We start from the raw sequence: 16,352 nt of genomic DNA on the forward strand, positions 1-16,352 counted from the left end.
ACTCTTTTAAAGACGGAGAGATGGGATGGCCTTCAAGACGCATTAATTTCCATGTTTGCCTGTAACACGAGCATGTTTTGATATACTGTTTTTGTAAATATAAGTGGATGACTGTAATCTTCAATACAGTGCGTATTTAAGTGCTGTTCTGCAATACAGATACTTGAGAAAGGCATTGATTTACAATCTACTAGCAGAAACTTTGCATCGTCTACTATACTAAACGGAGGACAATCATATTCAACATTATCTGCCTCATTTATGAGTTCTCTGTAAAAGTCAATGCTTCATAAAATATCCGCGCCTTTTACTCCAGCTATGCCAATTAAATAATACAATGCAAGAATGTAGTGCTCAAGAGAATTGGTATAAACAAATTTGGTCTTTTTTTATTTTTAATCCATGATGCTTTATAAATACACTCGACCATTATTGTGCTGAAACTGAGGATGATGGTAAATCTAGTTTTTACACTAAACAAGAAATGTAGACCATGATATACTACTACTTCTACCACTACTAATACTAGTTTTATTATTAATAATAATAATAATAATAATAATAATAATAATAATAATAAAAGTGGCACAGTAGGTAGTGCTGTCGCCTCACAGTAAGAAGGTCGCTGGTTCGAGCCTTGGCTGGGTCAGTTGGCGTTTCTGTGGTGTTTGCATGTTCTCCCTGCATTTGTGTGGGTTTCCTCCAGGTGCTCTGGTTTGCCCCACACTCCAAAGACATGCGGTACATGTGACTTGGGTAGGCTAAATTGTCCGTAGTGTATGAGTGTGAATGAGTTTGTATGAATGAACCCAGAGATGGGTTGCAGCTGGAGGGGCATCCGCTGTGTAAAAACATTTGCTGGATAAGTTGGCGGTTTCATTTCGCTGTGGCGACCCCGGATTAATAAAGGGATTAAGCCAAAAAGAACATGAATGAATGAATGAATGAATGAATGAATGAATGAATAATAATAATAATAATAATAATAATAATAATAATAATAATAATAATAATAATTATTATTATTATTATTATTATTATTGTTATTAATTATTATTATTATTATTATTATTATTATTATTATTATTATATGCGGTATTAATTGTGTACAAAGGTAAAAATAAAATAAAATAAAATAAAATAAAATAAAAAATAGCAAAATTAATGTCATTTTTTTAGCCTGGTCTAGCAAAAATTCCACAAAAAAAAAACTGATTAATAATTAGCATGAATATTTAAATACTAAAAATGGAGAAAAAAATACTAAGGGTTCAAAAATTATTAGACTGGTCTAGCAAAATCACACATCTTATGGACAGTAAAATAAAATAAATATAAAATAAATTACAAAAAAACTAATTAAATTAAATTAGATTAAATTAAATGTAAACATAATAAGAATTAGCTAAATAAATGTAGTTTTTTTAGTCTGATCTAGCAAAACTGCACAGGTGTTATGGAAAAATACACTAAAATAAAATAAAAATACGATTTAATAGTTAACATAAACATTTAAATATTTAAATTATAAAAATTATAAAAAAATACTAAGGCTTCACAAGTGATTAAACTGGTCTAGTAAAATCACATATCTTGTAAATAAATAAAAAATAAATAAAATAAGTAAGTAAGTAAATAAAATAGAAATTAGCTAATTAAATAATAAATAAATACAATTAATAATTAGCATAAACATTTAAATTAAAATAAAATAATAATAATACAAAGGATTTACAGATGACTAGGCTGGTCTAGCAAAATTGCACATGTCTTATTTAAAATAAAATAAAATAAAAATCACATAGAATAAAATAAAATAAAAATAAATTTTAAATGTAACATTTCCTACAGCCACAATAATGAGGGTTCCAGCTTCTCCCAATCATTTTCTTACAGGAGTCTGTCACCTGTCACCTTATACATCTCTTTATTATGTGCCGCCGCTTGATGGCTACATCCGAGCACACATGAAAAGCCATGGTCTTCACAGACACAAAGGAAAAAAAAACAACAACAAACACGCATACAGAAGAAAAGAACCATAAACAGATACAATCTTTTTGCCACTCAAGCATTTTCACACCCTGTTTACTCCGATTAAGAAAAACAAACAGAAATAACAGCTACAATAAAACGTCAGACATTTTCTCCGGGTGCTGACAGCCTCCAGCCAATCAGTGCAGGGCTGCAGGTGAAAAGATGTAACTGTAGACAGATAAGACTGTGTACAAAACATGAGTGCTGACAAGCTCACTCATTAAACTTGACCGGGTCACAGATGCAGGGTTTATGTTACCAGCCGGTCCTGTCACATGGCAATCCGATACCTTGAAACAGAGCCATCTTCCTGCGCACAACACCTCACTGGAAAGACAGACCAAGAGCCAGGAGCTATCTTTAGCTGTTTCATTAAACCTAGTGGATAGCATGAGGAACAAGAGACGGGAGGAGTACGGAGAACTTGTTCAAACATCACCCCTAGGCAGACGAGAAGTGTGTAAATGACTGTTTATGCTAGTGGGAATTTTTTTAATTGCCTATTTTCTTTGACAACATTTACAGTAACCAGCAACAAGTCTGTTGGAAGTTTACAAAAGTGAGGCGTTTAAGGCTAAACACTGCAGGTGAATAGGGTAGATAAAAAATAACTATGCTAAAAAAAATTACTCATTGGATGTACTAATTGTTTTAAAGTAAGTGGTTGAAAAATCTCTATACAGGCTGAATTTAAACAAACTAGTAAAATGTAGAAATGTTCAACTTAATTTGATTGTTTAAATTTAGCCCAAATAAATAGTTTGCAACCACTTACCTTGAAAAAATTTTGTAAATCCAATTTTTTTCTGTGTTTTTCCAAGTTGAATGGTTTTGTATTACAAGATTTCTAAAATGTTATCTTTAAATATGCAAACGATAAGTAATTGTTTCATTAAAGGGATAGTTCACCCAAACATTTAATCACTATTTGTGTGCCCTCAAGTTGTTCCAAACCCTTGTGAGCTTCCTTATTCTGTTGAACAGTGAAGTTTATTTATAAACTAATTTCGGGAGGAGCACATGCTTATGATTGATCACAGCTGGTCCTGCATTAGCTAACGCATGATTCACCAATCAGATGATTCTTAACTCATTATAAACAAAAGTTTCTTACTTCAGTTCTTCACCTTAAAGAATCCCCCTTTCCACCCTTACTCATCTGCCTTTCCCTATATAGGATGGCCCAGTTGTTAGCTCTGTTGCCTCACAGCAAGAATGTCACTGGTTCTAGTCCTTAATAGGCCAGTTGTCATTTCTTTGTGGAGTTTACATGTTCTTCCTGTCCTCCTGTCCTGTCCGTGGATTTTCCAGGGTACTCCGGTTACCTCTCAAAGTCCAAAAACTATCAATGATCAATCTAAATTAGCACTATTATCAAACACTTAACCAACAGTATATCTCTAAAGCAATCTGTCATCAGCCCTAAATAAGGGGTGAGTTCTCGAGACCTACCAGAGCTCAAACTCCCCTATCATCCTGTAAATGGGAGAGAGCCCCCGGCTCTAGTATCTTATGAGCTCAGGGTTCTCTCCAGGGACAGCATGCCAAATTCGCTTTATAATCAATCATCAGCTAAGTGTGAACTCTTGAAAGAAGATATTTTGAAAAATGTTCAAAATCTGTAACCATTGACATCCATAGTATATGTTTCTACTACTATGGAAGTCAATAGTTACAGTTTCTTCTGCTTTTTTGTGGCAAGCAAAGGGTGAGTAAATGATGACTGAACATTCAGTTTTGGGTGAACTATACCTTTAACTATGTGCTAATTTGCTTACAGTTCTAGTACAAAAATCTGAACTTTTATAGAGAGGATCACTCCATAATTCTGCAAATACTACGAACACCCTGAAAATAAATACTTTTCTATTTTTTAATATAAACAATAAAATGTTTATAATTTGAAAAGATATGCATGAATAGAACCCTTTGTGATGTTTTATGTGAACTGCTGTAAGACCTGCTGAAGTGTAGATTTGTGTCTCAGTGCAGAAGGAAAATAAATTCATTTTAAGAAAACAGACTTGGGGGAAAAAAGTATGTACTGTAATTGAAATGTACAGACATACATTAATAATGTGTGACAAAAAGATGCTTATAAATGTGTTTAGGCTGAAAAAAAAAAAAACAGTGCCTGCAGTTTTAAGAGCTGAATCTCTTAGAGAGAGAGAAAAAAAAAGAGAGCACAAATTCCCATTGAAAGTGTTCCTCTGAACACATCTGTCAAAAAAGATGTTTATTGGACAACTGCCAGCACTTAATAAAGCATGTTGCACGTCGTTTGACATTGAAACAAGATGCCGTTTTTATCATTACCTTCTACAACATCTTCATGTAAATTCCCAGAAGTGTGTTCTTAATGTTAATCCGGCAACTCTGTCTTTTGATGAATAAAAAAGCAGAGACTGAAACAAGTAAATAAAAGGGAGGCAAACAAACACAGCCTTAAGTGGATACTGCCATTTAAACAGTTTAGCAGAAGTAGCCCCATGGGAGGTATCCCAAGAACCCTTCAGGGTCTAGAGTGGCCCTGCAGGGGGACTGACGCAATCTGCAAATAATAAAAGGAGAGATGGTGCTTGAAAGCACAGCTTGTGATTGAACAATGCTCCACGATTTCTGCCACACAGAGAAAGGACACAGCGGAGAGCTGTGAGGACTCGCTTCCCTGTGGCCAAACGCGCCGTAACAGACAGCTGTGTGTGTTTTTACTGTCAAAGAAGAAGAAAAGTCTGTTCGCATTGATTAAGGGTAGATTTTGGAAAGATGATGCAGTCGATTCTTCAGTTACAAAGTTTGACAACTGAATTTAGTAACAGGTGCGACTTGGTGGTTGGCCTGTTCATTTAATGGCTTACAGAAGAGCTTTTCTTAAAGGGATAGTTTTTACTTGTTCAAAATGTATTTGATATTCTTTCAAAGTTTTTTCCTCTGTTGAACACAATATAAGATATTTTGAAAAATACTGGATGCTTGGGCACATTGACTTCCATTGTAATTGTTGACTGCAGAAGCTTTTTGGCAACCAGCATTTTTCAAAATATCTTCCTTTTTTTCAACATAAAAAAACATACAGGTTTCAAACCACAAAGTAAAGTAAATTATAAAATTTATTTTTTAATAAAAATAATGTAAATAATATCCAAGATTTCAATTTTTTTTGTCTTTAGCTGACATTTGTTAAGCGAAAAATACAGAATTTGCCTCAATCGCATCTGTGCAATTTCAAAAAGTTATAACTGACCTGAAAATTTGCATGAGGGGAAAAAAAAAACATCACATGAGTAAACTAGAGCAAGTGACATGGCACTCTGCGTTAAATGTATATTCATTCATTCATTTTTCTTCAGCTTAATCCCTTTATTAATCAGGGGTTGCCACAGCGGAATGAATCACCAACTTATCCAGCAAGCATGCATTTTTCTAAATATCTTTAGTATTAACAGAATAAAGAAACTCAAAGTTTAAAACCACATGAGGGAATTAAACATATTTTTGGGTAAACTATCCCTTTATGAAGATATAGTTATAGTTATAGTTAAGATTAGTTATATAGTTATGCAAAAAAAAAATAAATAAAATAAAACTGGCTTATAAAGTATTTATCCAAGGTTTAGGTGGTGTTTTGTCTTTAGTTGTTTTTTTTTTTTTTTTTTTTTTTTGAGCGGAAAGACTACCGCAGACTTTGCCTCAATCAAATCTTTTGTACAAGAATGTACAAAAATTTGCGTGAGGGGGAAAAAAAAAACACCCATGAGTAAACTAGAGCAAGTAACACAGAGCTCTGCGTTAAATGTATATTAATTAAATAATTCATTAATTTATTCATTTTCCTTCAGCTTAATCCCTTTATTCATCAGAGGTCACCACAGTGGAATGAACTGCCAACTTATCCAGCAAACAGCTTTTTCATTTGTAACAGAAGAAAGAAATGTTTAAAACATATATATGTTCACCTAGCAAAAAAAAATATATATATATATATATATTTGTTTATAGAGTCTTATATGTTTGAATTGGTGGTGCTTTCCTCTGTCGCAACCCCTGATAAAAGTATTGAATAAGCTAAAGGAAAATTAATACATGAATATTTTTAGAGATACTAAAAAAGGAAATTAGCTTATAATGTATTTATCCAGAGTTTAGGTGACTTATTTGTCCTAAGTTGAACATTTGTTGAGCAAAAAGTACAGAATTTGTGTTTGCAGAACATTTGCATGAGGGAAAAAAAAAAAACATCCCATGAGTAAACTAGAGCAAGTGACATGGTGCTCTGCATTAAATGATTATCCAGCAGCAAAAATGTTTTGTTTATAGAGTCTTATATGTTTGAATTGGTGGTGCATTCCTCTGTGGTGACCACTAATAAGAAGTATGGAATAAGCCAAAGGAAAATGAATGAATAAATAAGCTTAAAGGAAAGTAAATGAGTGAGTCATTTGGCTGTAAAAATAGACAGAAGTCTGTTAATTAAAACAAAATTGTGTGGAAAAACTATATGGAGATTTTTGGGCACCTTTTCTTCAATAAAATAAATACAGTAACAATAAATAAATAAAAGTAAACAGTTTTACACGGCAGAGTATTCATCTAGTAACAAACATATTCTGTTACTACATCAATGTAGTCCTTCCCAATCCACTCATGTGTGAGATTTCACTCCATTCATTAAAACCAGCTCAAACTTAGTTCCCGTGTTCAATTATTTGCTCTTCTGTCTGCTTTGGCCTCTTTCACTCAGGCCTTGTAATTTGATTTGAGCTCTTGTTTAGCCGCCACACTGGCTAGCATTAACAATTTACAAGTTCCTACAGCATTCAGACTGAGGAAACAAGGCCAGAGGTCAGCCATCTGACACGTGTAACCAAGCAGATTGCTAGCTTAAGAGTCGGCATCATTTAAACATGCAGATGATGTTTTTGTTTCTAATTAAAGAGCAGTTGTCTGATTGAGTGTCTCATCTCGAAAGCTAAGCGCCACATGGCTAAAGATGCTAGCTGGAAACTGATGCCAGAGAGAAAGAGAGAGGAGTGCAGCTACGCACAATCGTGAGCCATCTGAAATGTAGGCGTCATTCAGCCTGACATCACTGACACAGTTCAAGCCATGTTCATCAGGGTTAGCTTATCCTGCCGTCCAAAACAAACAAGCATGAAAGCAACTAAACCTTTGACAGCAACTCCAACGCCAGTGCCTTCGAGCTTTAGCAAGGCTAGCTTTAGCCATCAGAGTTCTGGTGGAGCCGCCAGAACAAATACTGACAGAGAGTAACAGGAACCTGTTTCTCAAACACCCGATGTGGACAAGAAAAGAGGAACACTGTGAAATTACAGTTACAATGAAATCAATAGAGAGAGAAACAATTTAATGCAGATTTGATTTAAAGGGGACCTATTGTGCAAACATCACCAGTTTAAATAGTTAAATAGTGTGTGAATATAGCCAGCATTTAAAAGTAAACAATAATTATTTAATTTATTTATTTTTTATAATCACACTTGATCAAAAAAACAAAAAAACAAACAAAAAAAAAACAGTCTGCCGAAACACTGACTGTTGTACATGTTAACAGAGGGAAAAATCTCCACCTATTAGTCATGATCTCTTCCTCATTAGCATAAACAGTCCTGAGTGAGAAGCAACCGTGTGCCATTGAAGTTTTCACCTGCTGAAAAGTGTCAGCGACTAAGAGGATTATACATTTGGAGTTTTAGGATGCACAAATCAAGTCTGTGGTCCCCATAGACTACATACTTTTTACACTTTTAGTTTTTCGCACAAATAATGTTAGCCCAGCTTTTAATGTCTTGCTATGGTGATGCATAGTCATTTGTAGCTCCGCCCTCTTTTGAAATTCACATTTAAATTTAAAGGGCACCTTTGTTGAAAATCATCTTTTGTAAGCTGTTTAGACAGAACTGTGTGTAGATATAGAGTGTCCACAGTGATTTGGAGTGATATATAGACAATAAGTTTCTTTTTAAAATTTCTTAACGGTAGAATACGATCCAAATCCCTCTCATTTTGAGGCCCACCGCAACTTGACATAGGAGTGCGATTTCTCCGCCCACAGATTTTATTGAAAGTCGCATATTACCATGTCTCCATAGTAAAGCGTATAATCCAGCCCGATCTTATGAGAAGTATTTTACGTTTTGCCAGTTTTGTGGCTAATTACAGCGATTTTACCATCTTTATCACCACAGCCGCATGTTAGTACAATTTTAAAAGAAGACACTTCAATCCCGGTTTTTGGATGTTAAATCAGGTTTATTAAGTACATTAAGATAACGGAAATCCTTACATATGTGCGTGCGTGAACTTTGTAACAACCTTGTGTGTGACTCATTGTTGCAACTCCACAACAAACCCATCAAATAATCATTGGGAAAGTTCTTACTGTAGTATTTCTCTCAAACGATGTGTGAGATCTGCTTCCTTCATGTCTGTCACTGTGCAGTTTATCTGACGCAGCCAAGGCGGAGATTGAGGCACACTCTGACAGACACATGGGAACGGTGGGTAGGGAAAACTAGCATTAAAGGCACAGGCAACAAAAACAGCTACATTGTGTTTAGAGCAGAAAATACCAATATTCTTAAAGGTATAATACATAATCTGATGGGTATTTTGACCTGAAACTTTGCTGACATATTCTGGAGACACAAAAGATTTATCTTTAATCTTTAAAAAGGGATAAAATAGGTTCCCTGGTCATTAACCAAAATGACAAAATTTTGATTGAAGCCCAAAAAAGGGGCAGTTTCAAATAGCTTTAAAACATTAATTGTGGGGTATTTTTAGCTGAAACTTTACATACACACTCTGTGAAGACTTATTTTACATATTGAAAAAGGGGGATAATAGGTTCCCTTTAAACACATTCCAAAAGCATCGATATATGCTTTAAAAACAAGAACATAAACAGTTTTAGGTTTCCTCCAGTATGAGTTTCCAAGCAAATTAGTTTAAGTGTCTCAATGTTTTCCTCCTCAAGGGTCAGATCTTGTGGTCTTCTGCTTAACTCTTGCTGGAATATTTCTACTTTCCGCATGCAACACTAATAGGGTCGACGTTTGTTTAAGTAATTAAAAAACCTCTGCACTTTGGGAAGTATTACGCTTCACCAAAATGACACAACCAACACAAACATCCAAAACTATCTGCACTGCTGTTCTAATTATGCCCAGCTCTCCAAACTTAGACTTCCAATGCTAGAATATTAAAATCCATCATAAAAAATGAATTATCAAATTATGGTTATCTAAACAAAGTCTGGAATAATCATAAACTGTTTTAATATTCATGTGAAAATTATTTATGTGTTTCAAGAACTGTCCCACAATTGTGGCAGCATTTCTCACCCCACATAAATGTTTCAAAATATTCTCAGAAGACAGTGTATTACTTTAGGAGACAATATATACAGTACCGAATAAAATTGAGAGACCAATTCTTAGTTTTTCTAGATTTACGGGATTTATCAGGTATGGGTTTGAGCAAAATGTTAATATTTGTTTTATTTTATAGAGGGTCAAATTTCTTCCAAATTAAAAAAAAAAAAAAAAAAAAAAATATATATATATATATATATATATATATATATATATATATATATATATATATATATATATATATATATATAATTTTTTTTTTCTCCTCGGAATTTGAAAATGTGGTAAAGGTTTTCATTTGTTGTGAATGAAAATGATTCCACAATAATATAATATAATATAATATAATATAATATAATATAATATAATATAATATAATATAATATAATATATATTATAATATAATATAATTACATAAAATAAAACCTTTTTTTTTCCAGGCAAGATGTACTTTGGTCAAACAGTTACTTTTATATTATATATATTATACTCAAATTGGCTGATAGCCTTGTGATATTTTGTAATAAAAGAACTCATGCAGCCTACTCACCAATCCGTATTACTCTGCCCACATAGAGTGACAGCAGATGAATAAACTCAGTACAGTTTGAAAAAAAAAATTGCTGCTGTTGGGCAACATAATGTACTTTTTAAGCTTTTTTTAGGCAAGAATGTAGTTTTTTAGATTGCAACTATGCAGTTTATTTACAAGGACAGAGCCTATATTAAATATTGATAATTTCGGAGATACAGCGCATCGGCATCCATCAGCTGTTATGGGCAGAGTAAATAGTTAACGTTCCGCCACAAAATGGCGACAAAGGCCGCATAATAAGCCCTTAGAGGAGAAAAACTGTAAATTTCAAATTACAGCTGATCAATCTCTTTTGTATATTGTAGTGCTGTATTTATACCATATAGTCTAGAAGTGCTTGCTTTGCTTTGGCTTTTTTTTTTTTCGAAATTACTTATTGTGGTCTCACGATTGCAGCAAAGACATACTGGGAAATTTAAAATGTGAGCAAAATCACCTGTTTTGTCATCACTTTAGATATTATGCTAGAGAATCATTCAAATACTAGCTCTAAAGTGATGGTTTTTGCTGTTCTGACGCCAGCTGCAGATGTAAATACATGGCAGAAGAAAGTAGTTCTTCTTTTTAACTTTTTAGACTCTCCATGTTTGATTTTTTATATATATATTTACACAATTTTGCCATCAATCTGTTGTATAAACGCAATATCACACTTGTAGCAGTGCGATGTGGTTGTATATCGTCACTGGTGGGACACTAAGACCGACGCACATCTCCCACTAGTGCCAATATACAACCATATCGCACTGCCACTCCTGTCATAATGCTCATATATTTAAATTTACCATGTGAAATAGATACTTGAGCTAAAAATATAAATTTGCTGCTTCAGGAAGACACACAGTTATTAATATTATTATTATTTTTTGTTTTTTTGTTGTCTGCCTATGCTTTTTACTCTCAAAGTAACCCCACACCTACATAACTAGGTGTGCAAAACTGTACATTACATTTTCAGAACGTTCCCAGTGTCTACAGTTACAACAAATATGAAATATCAGCACAATTGAACACTGTACACAGCAGCCGTCTCTCTGGCTCCAAATTCACAGAGCTGAGATGTATTTGGTCTTGAAGAAGGATAGGAAGAAATCCGACAGCCTCTCATATCCGCTCATTTCTCCAGACTGTATGTATCATTCACTCATCCATCCATTCATTGTGCTTTCAGAGCAACGTCGTCAATCTAGCCCGACGACTCCGCCACAATGACTTTCTCCAGATTAATTCCAGCGTTCAAGCGGAACTGTACAAGGGAGGGGTAAAATTACGAATGCGTTTATGAGTTATTAATGGCCTCGGCCTGCTGGTTCCCAAACGGGTCTGGGGATCCAAACCACGCAGAGCGGACGGAGCTGGGTTATAGAGCTATACAACTCTATAAATTATTCAGCCGCTTTACTTGGATTTCCAGAATCGCTATACATTATACATGCAGTCCAACAAATGTCTTTGCTATTATACACATATCTGTACACTTCGGCTGAGCAGTAATTAATCGCCCTAAATGTGTGCCAAAAAACGGCAGAGACCATTTCAGCCTCCCCGGTTTAGCACATTGTACACGCTGAGGTTTCGACACACTCCAGCGCACCCAAAGAAATTCAGAGACCATGTGACAGAGGAATATGATGATATTAATATGAAGGAAAAAAAGATTTGAGGAAATTAGTGTATAAACTAGGCATGGGACAATAACCAGTTTCAAGATTGACAGCAGTTTGGAAAAGTAACGGTTTTAAAACTGCTTAAGTTTTTTTTCATACTGTTTCTGTGGTATATCTACGTTTTTTTTCTCTGTTTACAAAGCCTTTTTTTTTTTTTTTGATTAACAGTATCTCCAACAGCAAAGGATGATCGGCATCAAAAACTACTAGTCAGCCTACAATTAAGCAAACATTTGAAAAACAAACCACTTATTCACTAATATTTAAGCATACTGTGGATCTCAACAACGTAGTGGCCTATTTTATATTCAAAGATAAGAAAAATAAAGAAGTCAATAATTTATTTTTAATTATTTAGCCTGACATGTTTGCTGTTTCAAACTATTTTAAATGTTACTTAATGTATTTAATCAATGTATTTCAAATATTACCTAAATAAATCATGTTCAATGGGAAGTTGCTGTTTGTTTACCCAGACATTTAAAAAGGACTCATTTTACAGCAGTAATCACAATATTGTGATACAGTGAAACCGTGGTATTTTTAATCCAAGATATCATTATAACATCAGAATCTTATACCAGCCCATGCCTTATATAAACATGAAACAAAAATACAGAAAATAAGATCTTACAAAACAAGTAAAAGTAAAACATAAAAATGTCCATTTTCACTCTAGTAAATTGTACATGAATTACTAATTACACTAGAATTCACCAGTAGGTCCGGTCGATTTGGTCAAAGTAAAAAAATAAAATAAATAATAATAATAAAAAAATTTAAAAAAATTCTTGATTAGTTGAACATTTTAACTCGATAACAATTAATAAATATTATTTTATTTATTTACTTTATGTTTTTACCCTTATAATTAACTGATAAGTTTTGTTTAGTAAATGTGCTCTCATATTACAAGTGAGAGATTTTCGAAAAAAGGAAGCATTACTAGAGTTTTAAATAATTGTAGTAAACACACACACACACACACACATCTTGTTTATTGAACATCAGTACTGAACAACTGAAATTAAAACACACATTGCCAAAAACGAGGCTCTCCTCGCTGCCCACCCATGTCACCGTTAAATAACCGATCAATCACAAAGCTTACGCTACATGCCGTAGTAACGTGTAGTTACATTTTTTGAGAGGTGTGCGGTTATGCGAAGGCTGCGCCGGACCGTGTGCATGGACTTGGCAGAAGTATAATTACAGAATATTATAATAAGTACAAATTATAAAATGATAAGTATAAATTAGCCTTAAAGCAGGATCACATGACTCCACACACGGAATCATGTGCGAAAGTAATTGAAACAATTGACCTGAAATAATTTCATCGATCATGGGTTCTGAACGTCGATTTAGATTACTTTTCGATTAATAGCTCAGTCCTATTCGCAAGATAAAAGTGTCATTAACCATGAAACATTGAAGTCAATAGAACGACTGTGAAAGCATTTTCTTGTAAAATGCACTGCAGCAATTGTAAACTGTTTTTTATTCGTTTAATAAAGCAACAGCAACAAAGAAGAAAATCGAACAAAGCTAAAATAGAATAAACTAAAGAAAAATGCTGAAAAATCTGCAAAAATTATGAAAACATGAAAGATGGACTTAACAAGACATTATAACACTATAAGAGAAGAGAAGATAAAAAGATTCGACAAAACAATAGTCAGAACAATTGAGGAATGAAAATAAATGAATATAAATATGACAAAAATATATAAAAAATGTGATTGTCTATCTAGAATTTATCAATCAATCAATCAATCAATCAATCAATCAATCAATCAATCAATCAATCTTTTTGTCTGTCTGTCTGTCTGCCTATCTATCTATCTATCTATCTATCTATCTATCTATCTATCTATCTATCTATCTATCTATCTATCTATCTATCTATCTATCTATCTATCTATCTATCTATCCATCATCTATCTATCTATCTATCTATCTATCTATCTATCTATCTATCTATCTATCTATCTATCTATCTATCACATATAAATGCAAAAAGATGTAAGGTAAGACAAGATAAAACTAAAAGATAAAAGATATCAAAAAGGAGAAAAAGGCAAGATGCAATGATCACAGCCAAGAGATGAAAAGATTGGATTTACAGAATCGCTATACATTATACATGCAGTTCTTCAAATGTCTATGCTGTTATACGCACATCTGTACACCCCACCAGTAATCAATTGCCCTAAATGTGTGGCAAAAAAAAAAAAAATGAATAGATATACTAGAGATATTTTCCCCCTCCCTTGTACATTTTAAATGCGGAGGTTTTGACACACTTCAGCGCACCCAAAGAAAATCAGAGACCACATGAAGGAGGAAGGGAGGGGAGGACAGATGGATGGATTTTTTGTGTTGTTTCTTGCTTTGGAGGATTGATTTTCATCTCCCGAAGAACTGGGCTAATCTCAATCCTTCTTCTAATCTGTATCTTAAGCATTTGAAATCCAAAGATGAATAAAAAAACAAGTGTTTGCTTGTGCACTTGAGTATTATAAATTTCAAAATAAAAACATTCAGCTTTTAATTTAAAATATGCACTTGAAAGCGATTGCTAGGTGGTTTAATTTCAAATTTTGGCCACATAGGAATAAACCATTCTGAAAATAAATATTAAAGTAATTTTAACTCACATTTTTAACCCAACACTTTTTTCTTTGTTCATATTTACCCAAATTATATATATATATATATATATATATATATATATATATATATATATATATATATATATATATATATATATATATATATATATATAAACTGAGGTTTTGCGGTGGCACACTTCTGCTGTTAACATGAAGTGTTGAGAGAAATTTTAGACGATTATCGTGACATCCTGGTCTTGTCTTGTCCTGTTAAATCGAATGATTTATTAATGACGGTGTAAAAATAGCCGAGTATCGTATGAGATGTGAATGTAGATACTCTCACACGCAATAAACAGCCACAAAAACAGCAATCATGACGTTAAAAAAAAAAAAACCCTGTAACTCAAGAAGAACTGAAGCCTGGAGAAATCAAACAAACAAAGGCAGGATTTACTGTAGGATCTCATGCGCACCGTTTAGACTTCGCAGACGAGTGTTGTTTAGATTTCCCTCGTATACTGCAAAGCGTATCGATCATGTGCGTTTATCAAAACCAGCTATCAATAATTCAGCACAAACACACCATCTGAAAATACGAATGAAACACCAAGGGCAAAAGATAGAACGCATTTAATGCACAAAAGCTAAAAGAAGGACGAGCTGAGAGAGAAGAGATAAACTCCTTTAGAAACTTTTTGTGATTATCTTTCCACCATCTCTCTGTCACAGTCTGTTGTGTTTCACTGCAAACTATAAACAAACACTGTATTGCTGAGGCAGGGAACTTAAAAGGGAGGGGTTTCTTGAGTCAAAACAACACAGGAGAAAAGATCAATAATATTTGAGCTTTATTTTAAAGATCTGGGCGCAAAGTCTAAAGTGCATGGCACAAAAGCATTAAGGGCAGGTCCGAATCCACTTTTGCTGGTTTAAGGATGGAAAAATACAGTTTTCACCCTGGTCTAACAAGGTTGTGCTTATTCACATAATGAGTTATGGGTGTGTTTATAGCATAACGTGCATTAAACCAATGAGAGTCTCATCTCCCATTCCCTTTAAGAGTCAGATGCGTCACGCCCTGGCGCATTTGCTATTTACATGGAGGACTTTGTAAGTGGAAAAAAAATTATTAAAAAAGGCCCCTAGTGAGAAAACAGTTTAACAGACCATCTGCAGTGCGTGGATAAGGAAAATAAACCTCCTCCATTCGGCCTCTTTACTTTCTCTTTCTTTTTATTTTTACTCTTTACTCCTTTACTTTCGTAGATAAGGAAACAGTGTAGTACGCACTCCGCTTAAGACATCCATCAGCCTACGGATTTAATTTAGTTTGTTAAGCACAAAGATTTGTTTCAAAATTCAGTTCTAATTTCCAGCAAATAAATAAATGAATAATAATAATGAAGTGTGGTCAAAAAACTATATCCAACACACATCCTATTCTTATGCCCCATATGGTGATGCTTATGTCTCCGATACCCAACAGGTGGACAAATCTAAACTTTTTTTTTTATTAAAAACAATTGTAAATATTCATATAATAAATACTCCTAATATTAATACATTATAATAAAAATGCAAATTGTCATGGATAAACTAATAAAAGCCCCTTGGACATAAAGCACGGAGGTTGTGTTTTTATAGTAAATAATAACTTTTGTAACATAACAGTCCTTTAATTTTTTTCATATGTAAAGATATTTGTATATTGCTGTACATTCTGTATGTTTTAAGCGTTTGAACCTGCATAGGTGCCTAACTATTAAGCTCTGCACTGGACTTTAGACCAGCTTTTACTTGGTCAATGACGCAGTCTATTTTATTGTCTCAAAAAAAAATAGCAACACACCAACAATGCGCCTTCTCCTTTATAGACCAGCACACCCATGAGTCCACAAAGTAGCGCAAATGGATTTGCTATTCAAACAACTTGCCTCAAAATGTGAAAACTAGGGTAAAATAGCAACAAATCACACTAAATGGTAGGGCCTTTGTTTTACTTATTTATTTATTTGACTATAAAATAAACTAAAATAAAATA

At 33.6% G+C, this 16,352-nt stretch overlaps 1 protein-coding gene and 1 long non-coding RNA gene across 5 annotated transcripts in view; both read right to left on the bottom strand.

Annotated features, from left to right (window-relative positions):
• The window catches only part of pcdh17 (protocadherin 17), a 147,296-nt gene that overhangs the window by 119,280 nt on the left and 11,664 nt on the right, over positions 1-16,352 (bottom strand).
• On the bottom strand, positions 2,073-3,007 carry LOC147841827 (uncharacterized). Of its 2 annotated transcripts, none has more exons than XR_015502767.1 (2): positions 2,813-3,007; positions 2,073-2,364 (listed from the first exon to the last, which is right to left on the bottom strand). It is a non-coding gene; the product is annotated as an uncharacterized LOC147841827 (long non-coding RNA). The 2 variants fall into 2 exon arrangements; XR_015502766.1 differs by having other exon boundaries at positions 2,073-2,478.

Source organism: Danio rerio, chromosome 11 (assembly GCF_052040795.2).
Source record: "Danio rerio strain M-AB ecotype USA chromosome 11, GRCz13ab, whole genome shotgun sequence".
In the NCBI taxonomy this organism is placed as follows: domain Eukaryota; kingdom Metazoa; phylum Chordata; class Actinopteri; order Cypriniformes; family Danionidae; genus Danio; species Danio rerio.